The following is a 20023-nucleotide window of genomic DNA, read 5'->3' on the forward strand; positions in this document are numbered from 1 at the left end:
CAGTTTCTTACCTCTGCAACTACAAGGCCCTGACGGGAAGGAGCTGTGTTCCATGAATCAGAACAAATCACACTATGCAGCAAGTCACATGTGGAAGGTTTATTGGGAAGAGGTAAGAGGTAGAAGGTCAAAGGAGGGGGGCGCAGGGAGGACTTTTATTCATGGCACATGTGCAACAGGACGCGGGGAGAGGCCTGGCACATGTTCAAAGAGATGGATGCAGGAGCAACACTGTTGCCTAGAGATGACCTGGCCTGTTGTTGAGTCCAGAAGCTGACTGTAAAGATGCCTGATTGCTGTGAGATCTCTTCTAGCTGTCCATGGATGTGCCTGATGCTAACACATCTGATCGTAGATAGACATGTAGAATTCCAATCATGTCATGGCTCTGTATTGTCTGCATAAGAACAGAACGATTCTTTAAATATGCACATTTGCTTCCAATTTCCATCTGTGCCCTGCAGCTAACCCTGTGCAAATGATTACCACAACCCAAATCCACCCACAGAGAGCTTTTCTCCAAGAAGTGCTAACATACCAAAGATCGCAGGCTCACAAGCTCATTTGAAACTACAACATACAGACAGAGACAGCAAGACCAGCTAACACCAGAGATAACCAGATGGCAAGAAGCAAGCACAAGTACATAAGCAACAGAAACCAAGGCTACTTGACATAATCAGAAACCGGTTCTCCTACCACAGCAAGCCCTGGATTCCCCAACACACCAGAAAAGCAAGATTCTGATTTAAAATCACATCTCATGATGATGATAGAGGAATTTAAGAAGGACATACATAACTCCTTCAAAGAAATATAGGAGAACACAGGTAAATAGGTGGAAACATTTAAAGAGTAAACACACAAATCCCTTAAAGAAATATAGAAAAACACAACCAAACAGTTGAAGGAATTGAACAAAACCATCCAGGATCTAAACATAGAAATAGAAACAATAAAGAAATCACAAAAGGAGACAACCCTGGAAATAGAAAACTAGGGAAAGAGATCAGGAGTCATAGATGCAAGCATCACCAACAGAAAAAAAGAAATAGAAGAGAGAATTTCAGGGGCAGGAGATACCATAGAAAACATTGACACAACAGTTAATGAAAATGCAAAATGCAAAATGCTGCTAACCCAAAATATCCAGGAAATCCAGAACATAATGAAAAGGCCAAAGCTAAGGATGATAGGTATAGAAGAGAACGAACACAGCCAACTTAAAGGGCCAGTAAATACCTTCAACAAAATTATAGAAGAAAAGTTCCATAACCTAGAGAAAAAGGTGCCCATAAACATACAAGAAGCTTACAAAACCTCAAATATATTGAACCAGAAAAGAAACTCCTCCTGACACATAATAGTCAAAGCATCGAACTCACAAAACAAAGAAAGAATATTAAAAGCATTAAGGGAAAAAGGTCAAGTAACATATAAAGGCAGACCAGACTTCTATGAGAATCACACCAGACTTCTCTACAGAGACTATGAAAGACAGAAGATCCTGGGCAGATATCATACAGACCTTAGTAGAACACAAATACCAGGCCAGGCTATAATCCAAGGCAAAACTCTCAATTACCATCAATAGAGAACCCAAGATATACCATGACAAAACCAAATTTATACAATATCTTTCCACAAATCTAGCCCTACAAAGAATAATAGATAAAAAAACTCAACCACAAGGAGGGAAACTACACCCTAGAAAAGGCAAGGAAGTAATCTTCTTGCAACAAACCCAAAAGAAGAGAGCCACACAAACATAATTCCACATCTAACAACAAAAAATAACAGGAAGCAACAAACACTATTCCTTAATATTTCTTAACATCAATGGACTCAATTTCCCAATAAAAAGATAAAGACTAACAGACTGGATACGTATATAGGACCCAGCATTTTGCTGCATATAGGAAATGCACCTAAGTGACAAAGAGTACAAGGCTGGGAAAAAATGTCCAAGGAAATGATCCCAAGAAACAGGCTGTAGTAGCCATTCTAATATGGAATAAAATTGACTTTCAAGCAAAAGTTATCAAAAAAGATGAGGAAGGACACTTCATACTCATCAAAGGAAAAATTGACCAAGATGAGCTCTCAAATTTGAACACAATGCAAGGGCAGCCACATTCATAAAAGAAGCTTTACTAAATATCAAATCACACATTGCACCTCAAAAATAATAGTGGGAGACTTCAACACCCACTCTCATCAATGGACAGATCATGGAAACAGAAACTAAACAGAGACACAGTGAAATTAACAGAAGTTGTGAACCAAACGGAATTAACAGATATCTGTAGAACATTTCATCCTAAAACAAAAGAATATATATACCTTCTGTTCAACACCTCATGGTACCTTCTCCAAAATTGGCTATATAATTAGCCCCAAAACAAGCCTCAACAGATATAAGAAGATTGAGATCATCCCATACATCTTATCAGATCACTGCAGACTAAGGCTGGTCTTCAATAACAAGAAAAAAACAAAAAACAAAAAACAGAAAACCTACCCACACATGGAAACTGAACAACTCTCTTCTCAATGATAACCTGGTCAGGGAATAAATAAAAAAGAAATTAAAGAATATTTAGAATTTAGTGAAAATGAAGGCACAACATACCTAAACTTACGGGACACAATGAAAGCAGTGCTAAGAGGAAAACTCATAGCTCTGAGTGCCTCCAAAAAGAAATTGGAGAGAGCATTCACTAGCAGCTCAAGAGCACATATGAAGGATCTAGAACAAAAAAGAACCAAATACACCCAAGAAGAGTAGAGAGCAGGAAATAAACTCAGGGTTGAAATCAACCAAGTAGAAACAAAGTGAACTGTACAACGAATTAACAAAACCGGGAGCTGGTTCTTTAGGAAGATTCACAAGATAGTCAGACTTACCAGAGGGCACAGAGACAGTATCTAAATTAACAAATTTAGAAATGAAAAGGGAGACATAACAACAGAAAATGGGGAAATTAAAAAAATCATCAGATCCTACTACAAAAACCCACACTCAACAAAACTGGAAAATCTTGATGAAATAGATGGTTTTCTAGACATATATCAGGTACCAAAGTTAAATCAGGATCAGATAAACCATCTAAGCAGGCCCATAACCCCTAAGAAATAGAAGCAGTAATTAAAAGTTTCCCAACCAAAAAAAGCCCAGGACCAGATGGTCTTAGTGCAGAATTCTATCAGACTTTCAAGGAAGACCTAATATCAATGTTCTTCAAACTATTCCACAAAATAGAAGAAGAAGGAGCACACCTAATTTGTTTTATGAAGCCACAGTTATGCTGATACCTAAACCACACAAACACCCAACAAAGAAAGAGAACTTGAGACCAGTTCTCTTCAGACCAGATATAGTATGAATATCAATGCAAAAATACTCAATAAATTTTGTGCAAACCCAATCCAAGAGCACATCAAAACAATCATTCACCAAGATCAAGTAAGCGTCATCCCAGGATACAGGAATGCTTCAATATACGAAAATCCACCAATGTAATCCACTATATAAACAAACTCCAAGAACCACATGATCATCTCATCAGATGCTGAAAAAGCCTTTGACAAAATACAACACCCCTTCATGTTAAAGGTCTTGGGAAGATCAGGAATTAAAGGCCCATACCTAAACATAGTAAAAATAATATATAGTAAACCACTAGCCAACATCAAAGTAAATGGAGAGAAACTTGAAACAATCCTACTAAAATCAGGGACAAGAAAAGGTTGCCCACTGTCCCCCTATCTATTCAATATAGTACCTGAAGTTCTAGCCAGAACAATTAGACAACAAATGGAGGTCAAAGTGATACAAATTTAAAAGAAAGAAGTCAAAATAAAATTATTTGCAGATGATACTATACTTAAGTGACACCAAAAATTCCACCAGAGTATTAATAAATAAGATAAACAACTTCAGCAAAGTGTGGCTGGGTATAAAATGAACTCAAACAAATCAGTAAACTTTTCTCTACTCAAAAGATAAACAGGCTGAGAAAGAAATTAGGAAAGCGAAACCCTTCACAACAGTCATGAATAATATAAAATATCTTGGTGTGACTCTAAACAAGCAAGTAAAAGATCTGTATGACAAGAACTTCAAGTCTCTGAAGAAAGAAATCAAAGAGGACCTCAGAAGATAGAAAGATCTCTGATGCTCGTGGATTGGCAGGACTAATACAGTAAAAATGGCCATCTTCCTGAAAGTAACCTACATAGTCAATGCGATCACCATCAAAATTCCAAATCAATTCTTCACAGTCTTAGAAAGAGCAATTTTCAAAATTCCTTTCAAGTAATCAAAGACCCAGTATAGCAAAAACTATTCTCAACAAAAAAAGAACTTCTGGGGGAATCACCATTCCTGACCTCAAGCTATATTACAGAGCAATAGTGATAAAAACTGTATGGTATTGGTACAGAAACAGGCAGGTAGATCAATGGAATAGAATGGAAGACCCAGAAATGAACCCACACACCTATGGGCACTTGATCTTTGACAAAGAAGCTAAAACCATGCAGTGGAAAGAAGATAGCATTTTCAACAAATGGTGCTGGCTCAACTGTCAGTCAGAGTGTAGAAGAATGCAAATCATTCTATTATTGTAGCCCTGTGCAAAGCTCAAGTCCAAGTGGACCAAGGACCTGCGCATAAAACCAGATACACTAAAACTAACAGAAGCGAAAGTGGAATAGAGCCTTGAACACATGGGCACTGGAGAAAATTTCCTGAACAGAACACCAATGGCTCATGCTCTAAGATCAAAAATTGACAAATGGGGCCTCATAAAATTGAAAAGCTTCTGTAAGGCAAAAGACATTGTCAATAGGACAAAACAGCAACCAACAGTTGGGAAAAGAACTTTATCATTCCTATATCCAATAGAAGGCTAATATCCAATATATACCAAAAACTCAAGAGGTTAGCCTCCAGAGAACCAGATAAACCTATTCAAAAATAGGGTACAGAGGTAAACAAAGAATTCTCAACTGAGGAATATTGAATGGGCAAGAAGCACCAAAAAAAAAAAAGTTCAACATTCTCAGTCATCAGGGAAATGCAAATCAAAATGACCATGAGATTCCACCTCACACAGGTCAGAATGGTTAAGATAAAAACCTCAGGTGACAGCAGATGCTAGCAGTGGTATGGAGAAAGAGGAACACTCCTCCATTGTTGGTGGGATTGGAAGCTGATACAACCACTCTGGAAATCAGTCTGGTGGTTCCTCAGAAAATTGAGAATCCAGCTATACCACTCCTGGGCATATATCCAAAAGATGCTCCAACATATAGCAAGGACACATGCTCCACTATGTTCATAGAAGCCTTATTTATAATAGCCAGAAGCTGGAAAGAACCCAGATGCCCTTCAGCAGAGGAATGGATACAGAAAATATGGTACATCTACACAATGGAGTATTACTCAGCTATCAAAAACAATGACTTCATGAAATTCATAGGCAAATGGATGGAACTGGAAAATATCATCCCAAGTGATGTAACCCAATCACAAAAGAGCATACATGGTATGTACTCACTGATAAGTGTTTATATTAGGGAAGAAGCTCAGAATATCTATGATCTAATTCACATGATTATATGAAATTGAACAGAGGTGCCTAGCAATGGGGGATGGGGAACCAGAGCTAACCACCAGAAAGTCCCAGAGGCCAAGAAAGCAAGAGGCTCCCAGGACCTAACGTGGATGACATTAGCTGAAATAATCAACAAAAGGGAGAGAGACCCTGTAGAGACCATATCCAGAGGTTAGACACAGCCCTCGATTGCGGTATAGGGCCACTCACCCATCTCCCAAATTTTAACCCTAAATTGCTCCTGTCTAAATGCAAGGACAAAGAGTGGCGCAGAGTCTGAAGGAAAGCCCATTCAGAGACTGCCCCACATGGGGAGCCATCCCAGATGCAGCCATCAAACCCAGACACTACTGCTGATGCCAAGAAGAGTCTGATACAGCTGTCTCCTGAGAAGCTCTGCCAGAGCCTGACCAGTACAGATGTGGATACTTGCAGCTATCTATCGGACTGAGCACGGGGACCCTAATAGAGGAGTTAAGGAAAGGATTGTAGGAGCTGAAGGGGTTTTTGACTTTATAGGAAGAACAATAATATCAACTAACTAGACCCCCCAGAGCTTCCAGGGCCTAAACCACCAACCAAAGGGTACACATGGACAAACCCATGGCTCCAGCTGCATATGTAGTAGAGGATGGTCTTATCTAACATCAGTGGGAGAGGAGGCCCTTGGTCCTGTGAAAGCCTGATGCCCCAGTGTAGGGGAATGCTAGGTTGGTGAGGCAGGAGTGCATGGGGGGTGGGGGAGCACCCTCATAGGAGCATGGGGAGGGGGATGGGATACAGGGTTTGCAGAGAGGAAACCTGGAAAGGGCATATCGTTTGAAATGCAAATAAATAAAATATCTAATAAAACATACATTTAAAAAGGGCACAATTTCCATTACAGAGTTCCCACACTAGAGCTTTGGTCACTATGATTCCTGCCCATCCAGTGATGGAAGGCTGAGATCTGTTGTTGTAAAAATATAAAAATAAAAAGGTACGGTTGTCTTTTACCCACTAGGTCCGCACCGCGGGTGCCCCAAGATATCTGCTAGTTATCTTGGCGGAAAAACATCCCAGATGCACACTTTCCTACACTAAACCTTTGCATAAAAGAACACACAGCACAGTAATCTTTGACCCAATTGATAAGATATAATTGCCCACTTAAACATACAAAGCCCAGTACCACCCATCCCTTAGGAACATTAATAACAACCTGTAAATACACAAAGCAGAATGTTAACATCACCTGCCATGGCTTCTCCCCTCTCTCTGTCTCCTCTCTCTCCTTCTCTTCTGGTCTCCTCCTCTTCCTTCAAACTTCTCTCCTGCCCATCCTTCCTTCTCCTCCAATGACAGGCCTCCTTCTATCCTGTACCTGCCCCTCACCTGTACTTTACAAATTCAATGGGGAGAAGGTTCTGGTGAAGTCACCTGATTCCTGAGTACAGGGAAGCTGTCCTTGGGGCAGTGGAATTAGCATCAAAATACAGATAACTCCAGGACAAACCACAACTGAGATCCACTTTGTGGATTATCAAAGTCACCACAAGATTAGAATATTCAGATGAAAGGCAGCATGAAAAGACAACTTCAAAACTTGGCTGGATCTCCATTAGTGGACCTAAAACAAATTCCAACTTAGCTGCACATTAAATTTATCAAAGAAGTTGACAAATTTATTTAAAACTTGTTTGCAGGACTGCTCAGCAATAAATTTATATCTGTGGCCTTAATCACTAGTGGCCACCTCTGGCTAAAAGTTAACAACTGTAAAATCCCTGAAATAAATAGTTGGCAAGTGTGTTAGACTTCCATTTATGATAAATCACTTAAAAGGGGTGTGGGACTGTGTAAGGCAGCCTGGTTCCTGGTTGAGCTAAGGCTAGAAACCCTAGTGACCCTGAAGGGACAGTAGGCCTTTCCCCTGATTCCGGGGGAACACACGCCCCTCCCCCATCACTAGCCTCAGCCTTCCATAGATTCCCAAGCCCCTCTACAGTTAGAGGATGTGACCATACGTCAAGTAGGCTCCAAACAGATCTCCATTATAATGAGGTACCTAAAGGCCTAGAGGCTTAGCCAATTAACCTTTCCTTCCCAGACACTCCTCCCTGAAAAATGATTTTAATCTCAGGCCCACCCTGAGAAGTGGGTACAGTTTTACTCATCCACTTTCCGCCATAACAATAAATGTCTTAAAACCATGACTGCCTCTTTTCATCAGGATCTGCTTTAGGGAGTCACAGAGAAGACCTTCACCTACAGAGCTGCTGTCTAATCTCTCTTAGAAGGCCTCCCTGCACTCCCAGTCACAGCCACCACAGCCTGTCACTGTCAAGCCAAGGACTATCCCTGCTGGAGCTCTCCTCTTTCCCCCTAGGCCCTGGGGCTAGATCTAGTCCACAGCCCCCACTGTTTCCAGCTCTTCCTCCTCTTCCAGAGGCTGCCCTACAGCCCAACACCCACCAGGTGACAGCCTGGGGTAATCTTGGTCAAACTTCCCATGTCTTGCCTTCCCAAGCAGCCAAGCCCTGTGGTGGAGCATCCACAGAACGCATAACCCTACAGAGGAGAGAGGTTCATTTTGGTTCTCTGTCTAAGCATGGTCTAGTGTCATTATTTTGTCTGCAGCAAGGCTGAACATCATGAGTGTGAAGGACGACTGTTGATTACATGGAGGTCAGAAAGCAGAGCCGGGTAATGGGGACAGGGACAAGAAGCATCTTTTCAGAGCCTTTTTTCAGTGAACTACTTCTCTGAACTATGCTACACTTCCTGTTCTTCTCCACCTCTCAATAACAGCAGCAGATTATGAATTCTTCACATAATGAGTCTTTTGAATAAGTCAGAACCTTATATATTCAGATTCCTCTTAGGACATCAGCTGGTAGGCAACACTCCATTTAATGAATCTTGGGCAGTAGGCTTTCAGATTCAATCCAAAAAAGCTAGTTTTAAAGAAGTTTTTAAGTTCTATTTTATTTGTGTGTGTGTGTGTGTGTGTGTGTGTGTGTGTATGTGTGTGTGTGTGTGTGTGTGCGCGCGCGAGCGCACACGCATATACATGCATGTAGTGTGGGCATGTGCCTTTGTTTCTGTGTACAGGTCTGTGTTGACTATATTATCACATGTGTGTCACATACCTTTAGAAGCCAGAAAAGAGGACTGGATCCCTCAGCGCTGGAGTCACAGGTAGTTATGAGCTGCTCAGCTTATATACTTCTGGTCCTCATGGTTGAACAGCAACCACTCTTAACCACTGAGCCATTCTCTTCTCCAGCCTTTAAAGAATTTCTGTTACAGGGGTTGGGGATTTAGCTCAGTGGTAGAGCGCTTGCCTAGAAAGTGCAAGGCCCTGCGTTTGGTCCTCAGCTCCAAAAAAAAGAAAGAAAGAAAAAAAGAATTTACGTTACAGCATATGATTATAATTGTTCTTTGAAATAGTAGTTGCTATCGTTAATTTCTTGCTGTGATAATTTAGAAATTAAACTCCATCATATAAAATTATATAAAAATCAGTATGTGAATTTAATATATAAAATTCAGTATTCTGTAAGTTTTGGAAGTCCATTAGGAGGCTTCATAATTAGTCCTACAAATTAAAGGGAATACCATAGAGGAAAGATGCATAATAACAACCAATAGTGTTTTGGAGAAATGTGATATGCATTCCAGTTATGGAGTCAGTGTAAGTTTAGTGGTGTCTTGTTTATAATGCATTGCTACTGCTATGCTGGGAGAAAAATAGATCAAAAGGAACAAAAGGGAAACAAAACTATGTATGGGACATGAATGTGATGTGACTCCAAATTTGTGGGGACATGTAGTATGGGGATATTTAATTTTCTATATAGAGAAAGGGTCAGTTTATAGTCCAAACAATAAAAGAAAACTAAATGAAGACTAACTTTGAAAAGTTAACCAGCAAAATGTAGGTTGTTTCCTCAAGACAGAGTGCTGTGTGAACAAAACAATAAAATAAACTTTTGACAAGCAGACTGTTATTATAAGTAAAAGACAGAAACTACAGAATTGCATAATTGAACAATAGACGGCTCTTAACAGTTTCTTTTGACCCTTTCTCTTTGCTATCCATGGCTTGGGGTGATTTCTTCCCCTGGAGTTAGTCCAATCAACAGAATGTCTCAATCTTCAGAGCCTGCCATTCCCATGCTAATCACAAGAGCTTCTACTAAGTTCCACTACAGACATTGCCTGGCTTTGGTGAAGTAGGTGTCAGGTTACCATGCGGTCAGCTGGCCCAAAGGGAACACCCCCAGGACCAAAACAAAAGGAGCAAGGTACCAAGAATGTCATGTAGATAAAGGAGGAGTTGATCAGAACTCTGTTGATCCTTCCCAGGAGGCTGCGCTCTGGCTAACACCCTGGGTAGAGCCTTGTGAGAGGGACCGAGGCATAAGGGTTTGCTAAACCAGGACAGAATCTCAACCAACAGAAAGGGTGCGACAACAAACACGCCGTGTTCGGAGCTGTGGTGTTTGCGGTGCTTTGCTTCCCAGCAACAGATAACTAGCGCAGATGTCATGAACAAGCTGATGTGAGTCAGAGGTGAAGAAGGCATTACAACACATGTCACAGTCAAAGGTTTGTTCCCACGATTTCATAAAAATTCCTACAAGTTCACAGAAAGTGGTGATTTGAGAAATAAGACCAATGAAAGGATTGGGCAATTCATGAAACAGAAGCTTGCCTTGACAACAAATTGGTTTTATTTATTTATTTTTTTAATGGCTGTTCTTACTCAGAGTTCAAAGCACGGAATTTAAAGATCAAATAGTATTTTACACTTACTACTTGACAGAGCTTCAAATGCTTCCATAAAGTCAAGTATGGCTGTGCATGTACACATATACTCCTAGTCGATAAAAGTACCAGTGTCTGGATTGAACCTGATGTAAGGGCAGAGAAATTAGCATTCGAATAACACAACAATGCCCTTTACACAGTGCACAAAACATTATGCCTACAAAAATATGCAAAATAATGTGAATTAAATAATTTAATATATAGTTATTTAAATTTTTACTTTATTGTTTTATTCAAAATATTGTTTTTTTCTAGTAACAAACTATGAAAATAATACATGAAAGTATAATTTTTTTCATATAGTATAATCTGATTATAGTTTTACCATCCTCAACTGTTCCCAGTTTTTTCCCCTTCCATCCGCATTTACACTCTTTCTGTCTCTCATTAGAATACAAGGTGCTAAGGGATAATAATAAACTAAAATAAAATATAGTAAGATAAAGCCAAGGCACAAACAACAGATTAGGAGAAAACAAACCAATAGAAGGAAAGGAGTCCAAAACAGGCACAAGACACAGATAGAGACACACTGATTCACATACTCCTCAGGAGTCCCAAAAAGGCATAAAAACCAGAAGCCATAGTATATATGCTAAGGACCTTTGGGGTTTAAAAAAAGGAAAGAAAATACAATTTAAAAAGGAAGAGCTCTCATGTATTATGAGATATGGTGCCTCCAAAGACACCACTGAGTAGTTTTCTGACCTTTTCTTAAGAGCAGTTCGTTTTTCCCGCGAGGCGCCCTTAGAGAAAACTTAATTTTCATTTGTAAGTAGACTTCAATTGGCAGCAGCTTCTGAGTGGGGATGGAGACAAGCATCTACTTCTTCCAGCTCCAGGGTTAAAAAAAGTACCAACCAAATTAATTATGGTCATTACCTGTGGAGAAGAATTAGTACCTTCTTCCCTTGAGAAAAAGAAATCTAATTATGTTAGCATATATTTCATCATTTGCATATTATTTTTTCTATTATTAACTATAATCATATAATTTATACATTTCAGATCTGGGGTGGTAGCAAACCATTCCTGGGGGTCCTCCGTTTTTTAAATGGCTTAGTTGTTTTCAAAATAGCAAAACAACATTGAAAATGATCATCCTAGCAACGTTTTCTTTACGATAACGGATGGCTGGCAATCCAGAGAAATTTTCATTAAATTACCTGAAGTGGCATATAGCAATACTTTATTTATTTTATGTGAATACACTTTTGGCTGTCTTCAAACACACCAGAAGAGGGCATCGGATCCCATTACAGATGGTTGTGAACCACCTCGTGGTTGCTGGGAATTGAACTCAGGACCTCTGGAAGAGCAGTCAGTGCTCTTAACCTCTGAGCCATCTATAGCAATACTTTAACCAAGAAAAAAAACAATTACTTGAGAAAATCTTATGGGGCAGTTTTAGCACATGTCACAAGTCAGGCTGGGACAACGATGGATGAATATTTGATCAGTTAACATTTAGACACTTGTTTTCCTCACAGATTGTAATTAGTCTTCATTCCCAGCCCGTTCAACTCATAGCCTTGTGATTCTTTTCTGACGCGCGATTACATGCTGCATCATTTCTTTTCTAACTATTCCAAAGACCAACAACTACTTGCGGTTTCTTGCAGAAGGTCAGCCTAGTGACCAGCCTCACTGTGGGTCACCACAACATAAGGAGCTGTATTTAAGGGTTACAGCATTAGGAGGGTTGAGAACCACTTTTGTAGACAACAATTTAGAAGCGCAGAATAGCTGTTCTCATGTTCACTTGAGTGTAAGGCCAGAATGGCAGCAGAGGAGAACTAGTTGAGTATAGATTCCGAAGCCAGAGGAACTTGGGATGCTGGTACAGTAAACAACCATGCATCTTTCAAATTACCATGGTTTTTATCTGCAGTAAATTACTAATCTGGCTGACTTTGGAAGCCACCATATACATATTTAAGATGGTAGCCCTATGCTATTTATGGAACAAGTAATTTCTTCCGTGAGTATCTATGTGGCACTTTTATTTCTCGCTTAGTGGTAGAAGTGTTTGACGCAGTCCTCCCCCTGTCCTCCCCCGACTCCTGTAGCTCTAGAATGGTCTGCTAGAGAACAGGAATCCAAGGGTGTTCATAAGTATGAGAACAGTCCAAGCCATTTGGCCTTGCGGCTTTGTAGGAGTGCCAGCTGCCATACAAGCCATCGCCTCATTTTGATGGCATTGTAGTACCTTGCTTACTGCTGGGTTTCCTCACAGTTAAACTGACCTCCTGACAGGAGGGCTGCTGTTATTTAATGTTCTTATTCAGACACCACAGTGATGGAGAGACAGTTTGCTCTCACTGCTCTTTGATGGAAATTCAGACTGCACTGTAAGGGTTTCCAGTGCCACCCCTACCTTCTGTTGAACTACTTTTGCAAACGGGTGTCCTGCTGGGAGCTAGAGGCTGTTCTGGCTGCTGAATCCACACCACTCCCACTGCCGCCCCGGCCCCGCCCCGCCCCGCCCCTCGCCCCGCCCAGGCCCAGCCTTGCCCATTTAGACTGGTGACTTCTATTTGAAGGAGACTTGAGTCTGTTTAAACAATTCAACTCTAATTCTCCGTTCTATTCTAACATTGGAGATGTCCATGGAATTTATTGCTCTTCAAAACTGTATGCTTCTTTCAACTCCACTGGAAGTGCCGTTGTAGTTTAGCCTAAGGAATCTTTAAATTTGAACCTCATTTAGTAAGAAAAATTTTAAATTCCTTCTTCCTTGAAAGACAGGATTTCCTTATGCAAACTATCTTGCTTCCTGCTTCCGCTTCTGAGACCAGCTCTGACAACTAGGTAATTCGTTTATTCTGTCTTCCTTTGAGCATTGCACATTTCTCTAGATGATAAGTATCTACGCGCGCGCGCGTTTGTGTGTGTGTGTGTGTGTTTGTGTGTGTGTGTGTGTGTGTGTGTGTGTGTGTGTGTGTGTGTGTGTGTGTGTGTGTTGGAGGCTGAACCTGGGCAATTGTCAGGCAAGTAGTGTATACTGAGTTAAATCAACAATCTTTAAAACTATTTAAAGACACATTAAAAAAATTTTAGAACTAACACAAAATAAATACATGCTGGCTGGCACGTGGGTTGGGGCAAAAGGAATCCGCAAGTAAAAGTGCTTGCTAGGCAAGCCTGGAGACTTCAATTCAATTTCCAGAACCCACATAAAGTTGGAAGGAGACAATCATGTACCATCTACAAAACACACACACACACACACACACACACACACACACACACACGACTCACACTCACATGCCCTAATAATAAACTTCTAAAAAATGTAGGTTGGTCCTTGTCTACTGTCACCCAATGAGAGTTTTCTTCTATGAGCTCCATTTGGTCAATACCTGCCCTCATCCTTTGGGATGCTCCCATGAACTCTAATAAACCTTATCTTGTTCACCAAAGAAAACCCCACATTTTTTTAAAATCATTCTGGTCATGGTATACTAAAAAAAAAAAAAACAAGGGGCAGGCCTTTTGAGAGTGAAAGGGTCATATTCAGAGGACTAAAAGGGCTCGGTGCAGGATCCAGAAGTAGTCTTATTGCATATGTGGACCCATATTGGTACACCTAATTCTCAGCCCATACCCAGTATTCCCTGAAGTACACATGTAACAGAGAGCAATGCATCTATGAATACCTAGGAATGATACCCATCCTGTGCCCAAAACAGAGCCAGTGTCAGGGACAGAAAAATATCAAACAGAAACCTTAAACATGGAGTAGAGGTTGATTTTTAAGCAGGTCTAACCGTGGGGAAAGGAGCATTTTGCCACCTCGTTGTACTTGTAACTTTGCACAAATGTAAATATGTGCAGCTTGTCTGAGATTCTTCACATGAAGCCTTTTGCTCTAACTCGGGTGATTTTGCCAAAGTTATAAATGGCCAAAGACCATTGGCTAACACATGTTTTCTTTAGGGTGAACTATTAAGTTTTATAACCTCTACATTGCCGATTTTAAAAATATTGACTAGATGCAAACATTTTTGAGGCAGAAATGGGAAGGAACTGTGTCTTTTTTTTTTTAATCTTCCTTCGTTGATCTAAAATGTATATTTGAAAATTCTGCAGAAGAACAATTAGCTGATGCTATTTTTCTCAATTGGTGTCTATATTCTGGATAAAAAGAATTATCAATTTTTCTCCTTCATCGTCTCTTAGTGATTTTTATCTGAAGCGTAATAACTTGAGGGCAATTTAGCATTAGCCTACTATTTCAGTTGGAATAATTGAAGCAGTGGGTGATTCTATCCTTCGCACTCAGACTTAAGGAAAGAGAAGACGGAGAAAGGAAGGAGGAAAAATGAGGGAAAGAAAGAGTGAGATTCCCATTTAGATTCCAGATCTGGGAAAGGATTTAATTCTTTGATGATATTGAGAAAACTGATCTTGCCATTTAGGAGAGTGACTATCTTATAGCTACAGAAGAAACCCTTTATTTTTAGGACCAAGGTCTGAATCCCAGCCGTATATTCAAACGCATGTACCAATGCTTTCTGAGGTCACAAGACATAAAGCAGTGTCACTTATACAACAGGATCATTTCCCAACCTTTAAGCAAGAGGTATTACATACTTATGAATCTGGGCACTGGCACCAATCAGTCTTCAATAACTAATGGTGAGTACACTTAGCAAATGATAAAGCATTTAAAGCAGCTGAACACAGTCAAGCATGGGCGACCTAAGCTGGTCTGGAACAGCAGTTGCGTTCAGGATGCTAAGCAATAATGGTGAACTACGGTTGTGGCTTTGGACATCCATTAGTGTATGCCACGTGAAACTTAAAAACCTCTATGAGCATTTTCAGGAAGAAAACAAGGCCCATCAATGAATCAATAAAAACTTGTTTGTGTGAATTTATTTTGACAAATAATGGGGTGTTGGCAATTCTGTCACTGCTAACAGTGACCTTTTGTCAGTGAGTAAAGGGACATGTTCTTCATTGGACACAGTTGTAAATAATACATTTCAGTCACTAGAACAGTGTTCCTAATCTATTTCAGAAAAGGGTCCATTTCTTTTTAAATTACTAGACACATTATAATCACTGCTGTGGGACAACAGTCAAGAACTTTGACTCCCAAACCTCAAGGATCGTAAATTCAAGGGGAAAAATCAGGCTTGGGCATTCCTATCTCTTTTGCTTCCTGGGAATGCCTGCTTCATCTTCCAAGAGCATCTGGGTAGAACAATAAGGAAAGAAATCATCAAATACATTTGGAAGAAAGAATCCCACTCAATCGTTCATTTATATTTTTAAATTCATTTAATTTTACTTATTTTGCTTTTATTGATTCGTATGTAGATTCTGATACCCATTTTGTTTCAAAAATAACAAATAAAACAGATGTACTTATTAATCACCTCTAACTTTAGTCCATTTACATTCTATGTATGCTTTTGTCTGTATCTTTGAATCCCTCTGATGTATACATAAGTAAGTAGGGTGAATATACAGATGCACTCTTATATTTATTAAAACATAGGTCATACATTTTTATATATGCCATGTTCATTTTCCTGTTTAAGACAAAGTCTCAATTATTTAACCCTAGCTGACCTGGAACTCACTACCCAACCAGGCTGTCCTTGAAAGCTATGAGGACTCACACCTGATTTTCTCATTCCTCACCTTTAAGGTCCTTGATGTCACAGAGTCAAACATAGTACTCGGTCATGCCTCTGCCTCCCAAGTGCTGCGATGAAAGATGAATGCCACCCCACCATGCCCAGCCTCCATGTTTTTCATGATCCAACAATAATTTACTGTAAACGGAATGTAAAGAAAGATCGTGTGTGTGTGTGTGTGTGTGTGTGTGTGTTGTGCACGTGTGTGTAATTTTTTTATTTTTGGTTGTGAGCCTACCCTTTAACGGCTGAGCCAACTCTCCAGCCCATAAGTGTAATTATGAATATATCCCTGCTTCCTGTGGTTAGATCTCTTAGAAAAGTCTCAGCAATATTTCAGGTCAGAACAGTAAGAACCACATGGACCTTTTTAACTGTTGCATTATGTATCCCATTGAAAAGGTTTAACAGATGCTACTTACCCATTCTCCTTCATGCCTCCTCACATGGGCCAGATTTTTCTAGCATAATCAGAAGAAGAACTGTTCACTAAAAGGGGATCTATATTTAATGCTTCATAGAAATTCTGCCAAATTCTCTTTCAAAATGGTTGTGCCAAATTATTACCACCAGTTATTCAGGAAAGTTAATGCATTCTTGACTCTTATCAACCCAAAGTTCAACAAAGATTTACATTTCTTGCCAAACTGTTCGAAATTCCAGTTCTCTGTGTAATGAGGGCAGTTGAACATATTTCCTATGTAGCTACTGGACAAATGAATTTTCTACTTTGGATTTGTATCTATGAAATTTAACTTTAAAACATGGTTGAATAGTGTGTCAGATAGTTTTAACTTTACCAATCTTTGAGCAATATTTTGTGAAAATATGTTCTTCTTTAATTGATCAAGGTATTTATTTATCTCAAATAGCTATATAAATTGCCATTGGTTTTCTCCATTTTATGCCTTATCTTCTAACTCTGAAAAGATATAGTTCATAAAACTTCAGTACTATATGATACAAGTATCTTTTCCTTAGAGCTTTGTCAGACCTTTTCTAAGGTGACATCCATACTCTCCATCTCTCTCTCTCTCTCTCTCTCTCTCTCTCTCTCTCTCTCTCTGTCTTTGTCTCTGTCTCTCTTTCTGTTAACATTTTATTTATATATTGGGATAGATGGGATATTGGGTTTGTGCTTCTTTTCCAGGGCATGATCTGTTTCTCTAATGTCATCTACTGAACACCTCCCTATTATAATGACAACAGATACCACCTCATTTATTTATGAGAATTTCCCTGGTAATCAGTTATCTTGATTCCCTAATTTGTCCCATGTTATAAAAAAAAGTTTGCTACTTATCAGCTGCTAATGGGAAGAGTGTTGTGAGATGTACTCCAGCAGATACTCTATACACACACACACACACACACACACACACACACACACACACACACAGAGAGAGAGAGAGAGAGAGAGAGAGAGAGAGAGAGAGAGAGAGAGAGAGAATGGGAGGGGGTGGGGGGAAAGGACAATCTATTCTGTCTGCATGATTTGCTGGGGCTATGGAGGTGCAGAACTTGTGGGAGTGGCCAACCAATGACTGGTCTAATTTGAGGTCTACACCAAGGAGAGGGAGCCCATATCTGACATTGCCTGGGTGCCAGGAAGTGATCAGAGATCTAAGATAGAAAGAAATATCAATAATGATCTTGTGCTATATTTATAGATCTTGCCTAGCTTCATGGTCATCAGAGAGGTTTCCTCTGGCAGCTGACTGGAGCAGATGCAGAGAACCACAGCCAAACATTAGGTGCAAACCAAATTGGCCATCTCCATTTGGTCCCTCCTTTTGGAGCTCTAGGGGACCACAAAGAAGAGGAAGAGGAAGGATTGCAGGAGCAAGAGAGGTCAAAGGACCAGAAGAATACAACTCAGATTCAACAAAGCAAAGCTCCCAGGGGCTCACAGATACTAAAACCACAATCACACAGCCTAAAGGGATCTGTACTAGGGCCTCTGCAAATATGCCATAGTTGTTAACTCGATGTTTTTGTGGGAGTCCTAACAGTGGGAGTTGGGGATTTTCATTTTGCCTACTCTTGGGACCCTTTTCCTCCTACTGAATTGCCTTGTCCAACCCTGATATGAGGGTTTGTGCTTAGTTTTATTGCATCTGTGTTTGGTTGATATCTCTGGGAAGCCTGTTCTTTTCCTAAGGGAAATGGAGAAGGAATGGATCCGGGGGAGAGAGGAGGGAGGTATGGGGGGAACTGGACACAGTGTAATGAAGTGAAATTGCAGTCAGTTTGTAATATATGAGAGTAAAATAAAATAAAATATAAAGAATTTTGAAAGGAAGCCATTGTGGGGCTATCTAGTAGGAGTGTAAATGTATCAAATTATCAAAGAATGAATAAAAACATTTTAAACAATTTAAAATTAATAAATAATTATGCCCAAATCAAAAGGGTATACCACTTTTAAATATTAGGCATTTTTAAAATTCTGTGTGTGTGTGTGTGTGTGTGTGTGCACGTGTGTGTGTGTGTGTGCACGAGCATGCGTGTGCATATGAGTGCAGGTGCCTATTGGGGCCAATTAGAGTAGAAGTTATAGGGAGTTTCATGTATGTTGTCCCACGTAGGCTCTGGAACTTGAACCCAGGTTTTCTACAAGAGAAGTCTTTCCTCATGACTCTTATAGTTTTATATAGGATGTTGAGAGCAGAGAGTGCAATCACACAGCCAGTGGGTGGGTGCACTATAGAGCATCAATAGGATGCTAAATTTAATCATTTCTGTTGTCCTCTTATGGAGTAATCAGAAATACAGATCCGTTCTATCTATATCAAGTCCATATAGGGTATTTTGAACTTAGTACAGCTTGTTTTTTTTTTTACCATTTCCAAACTTCTCATCAGAGATAACATGTGTATGAGTTACTTGTGTCATTGTTATGCTAAACCATCTGAGAAGAGCAACCTAAGGAGGAAAGGATTTATTTTAGCTCACAGTTGGAAGGTGGCGCAGTCATGGTGGGGAAGTCACAATAGGGAGAGCTTCAGGCAATGGTCCTAATCCATCTGCAGCAGAAAGCAACAGTGATGAATGGTCATGCTCAGCTACATGTCTCATAATAAAATGTAGGATCCCAGCCCTTTGTATAGGATGGGAAAGCAATGTAGATTGAACTTCAAGAAGACTTTAAATAACTGAGATGTTTGACTGAATGCTATGTGTATTAAATCAGAAGAAACACAGCAAGAGGACCTATGTGTGGTTTCAGTGTGTGGTTCCACACTCCGGGTAGTTCTTTCTATATCAATTAACCTAGTGTTGTTTCAAAAATGTGCCCAGAGACTAACTACCCTAGATAATCCACATAGGTAGGTATGCCCAGAGGCTTGTCTCCTATATCCTGTCAAGTTGACAATCAAAGCTTACCATTACAATATGCAAAGCATAACATTATGGGGAAATTTTTTGGTTTATTAGTTTTGTTAAAAATTTTAAATCCATCTGAGAAAATGAAGTATACAAGCACAAAAATATGGTATAAGTAGATAAAGATAATACAGTGTATTATTTTTAAGCAAATAGGATAAACCAAGCTGAGGTTCCTTGTGATGTAGGAAACTTCAGCTAGAATGTAGCCACAGAGCTCTGAATAAGTGGACACAAGACCATGGAGAAATTCTCATTTCCTTCTGTCAGTTTGACTGGAACAGAGTAAAAAAGAAATACCTCTCTGGAAGAGTGTCTGGGGTAGCAATGTAGACTGAACTTCAAGAAGACATTGAACAACTGAGATGTTTGGTTGAATGCTGTGTTTATTAGGGATATACTAATAGGGATAGAAGAAACTTATAGATTTCACAGGGTGAAATTTTACAGATAGAAGAAACACAGGGTGGCCAGTGTTTTTTGAATTGACTTGGTAGTTGCTCTCCAGTCACCTAGAAAATGGCACAAATGTTAAAGATTCTCCTCAAC

The sequence above is a fragment of the Rattus norvegicus genome, chromosome 3 (assembly GCF_036323735.1).
Source record: "Rattus norvegicus strain BN/NHsdMcwi chromosome 3, GRCr8, whole genome shotgun sequence".
Classification (NCBI taxonomy): Eukaryota; Metazoa; Chordata; class Mammalia; order Rodentia; family Muridae; genus Rattus; species Rattus norvegicus.